Source organism: Myotis davidii, unplaced genomic scaffold, assembly GCF_000327345.1.
Source record: "Myotis davidii unplaced genomic scaffold, ASM32734v1 scaffold648, whole genome shotgun sequence".
In the NCBI taxonomy this organism is placed as follows: Eukaryota; Metazoa; Chordata; class Mammalia; order Chiroptera; family Vespertilionidae; genus Myotis; species Myotis davidii.
Window position 1 is genome coordinate 1,422,010 of NW_006299603.1, and position 2,628 is coordinate 1,424,637.

The window sequence follows — 2,628 nt, forward strand, 5'->3', positions numbered from 1 at the left end:
TCTTCCCTTCCTTCGTGGCTTGTAGTCTTTCCTGTGTCATAATAAAGCAACATTTTTTCTGAAAAAAAATAAATAAATCGTGTTGCCTTTTTATTGTTGCATTCTAAGAGTTGTCTGTGTATTTGGGATACTAGACTTACATTATTTTAAATCTAATCCTCACACGTTAACTGGGTGAGGTAGGTGTTAGGTCTGACCAAATAAATGAAATCGAAACCCCCTTCACAATGGACATTCCACTTGCTGAAACCATTCTCTCTCCCCTCTGGAGTTTCCCAGCATCCAGGCCTGCACAGAGGATTCTCCGCCCAGGAAAAGCCCACCTAGAGTCCTTTAAAAACCTCTGACTCCCCGTCTTTGGGTGCTGGCGCCATTTGGGGGCTCAGCCCATGTGGTATCCAGGTGACCTAATAAATTCATAATCTTTTACCCTTTTTGGCCTCGTGCGTTCCTCCTTCGGTGACCCTAACAGTATTTTATGATCCTTATTTGAGAGACGATAAAACAAAAATCCAGACAGGTGAAATCCTGCCAAGTTCACACTGCACGTGGCAGGGGTGGCACTCATGCGCAGGCCTTCCTGGCTCCGCTCTTTTCTACCTGAATGGGGCACCTGTAGCACAATCACGATGCTGCACAGAAGAGCGGGTGCTGTGGGAACCGCGCCTTAGAACTTGGACTGTCTTTCAGGTGAAGCCGAAGGCAGTGGCAGAAGTGGAACCCATGCTGCCCTGACTACTAGCACACTCTACTTCTGTGACCACGGCGGCCAGTTTGGTGATGACCATGTGCCTCCCAGCAAGCAGGCAGGGTTAAGGGAATGCCATACTGGCCTGGGCTACCTCTTGGGGAATTAGATCAGCTCCACGGCTCGCAGGGCTACCACCAACCTGTGCCTGAGCCTGAAGTTTACCTGGAGGCAGCAAAGCTAGCAATGAGCCCGGTATTCGTGTCTGAGGACCGGACCAGGCCACGCCGCTGAAACAAACAGTCCCCCTGGCATTTAGCTCCTGTGAGCCCCTCGTGGCAGCCCTTTTTGCTTAAGCCAGTGCTGGCTGGGGTTTCTGTAAGACTCCTCGCTGACAGGTTAATAGGATTCCGTGCGGCAAAGCAGCTTTTTCAATAGGTTTTTATTGAAATGGTTACATTAGCAAATCCCACATACAGGTGTACACTATTGGCATGTAGACATATACCGTACAATTTCACTACTTAGTTATACTTACATCAACCATACGGACCCAGGAGTTGTGCTGTCCAGAACATTTTAAAGGGCTTTTAAGACCTGGTTGCCAAGAAACCAGTTCACAGTCTACTCGCAGGTGTGTGTGTTCTAGACAAGGTAACTCCTCCCACAGGGAGTCCCCAAATTAAGCTAGTGATCAGTTTTGCTTCTTGGATCTTTGATGTGTGTTCCTTCTGGCACAAGTTAGCCAATGGTGGATTAAAATTCAAGTGTACAGTTTCCCTTTCGTCTCTCAAGGTAGAAGCTAAGCCATTGGCCACATGTAGGTATAACCCAGCCTCCCCCACCCCCCAATCACCAGTGTTGTAGTTAGAAAAATAGTTAGTGTGCCATTCTCTGAGATGTTGTGCATAGTTCGCAGGAACCCAGAGTAAGTGCAGCACTTGAATGACCCCAATACGAAAGGGGCAACGTTACCATTTGATGAATACAAAAGCTACTGGGGGTCAAAAACAATTGTGACATATATGGCCTAGGGTTGGATAACTCCTTCTCTCGTCCAGGACCAGGATTGCTCTAATAGGTGCCGGGGTTCCCTGGACCCCAAACAGCATTTCCCGGCTTGGCTTCCGTTCCTGTGTCTGTAACCCCATTGGTTGTTTCCTTAGAGCCACTGCCACTCGGGAGTAGACCCTGCTTCCCACGCTCAGCTAAGACACCAGAACCTGGCCCCACGCACTGGCCCAGGGCACCACTCCTCCAGCGGGTCAGCAGCCTGGCCTGGGCACTATGAACGGGCACAGTGCCCACTCTGCTTCTCTCCAGGACGGCATGGGCCATCTCAGGCTGGGCACCCAGGAAGGGAGCAGGGACCCTGGCACTGGCCACACGTGGTGACATGGTCCATCGGGCATGTTGGCAGTCACCAGTGGCCAGCCTTTCCGCTTGGGAGCAGCTGACTCACCCAAGGAAAAAAATTGGCCTGGACGTTGCAGTCCGCCTCCCCCACCCCCACCCCCACCCCCACTTTTTGTTTTTACAAACATCTCGGCTTGGTTCCTCCCAGCCACTAGAAAAGTCATTTAATGTCACACAGTGTAAATATACCTGGCCTTAGATGTGGATGAAGGATAATTCTGAATGCTAATTAGAGTGTACGTGTGTTGGGTTAAATTTGTAAAAATCGCTCAGAACAATTGTCTGTAACTCAGTAGTTGCCAGTAGTTGCCGAGATTTCTGGAGAGAGGGTGACCACTGCTGAGGGCATCAGCGGCCATGACTGGCACCCCCGCAGACCACAGTGGACTGGAGAGCACGGAACGGCGCCGGCCCAGCATTAACCGGGCTGAGGGCCCTGGGAGCGGTCCGGGGTGAAGGCCTCTGCAGCGGAGAGCAGGGCGCTCAGCTTCCCCCGCCCCAGCTTCCACAGCAGGACGGGGAGG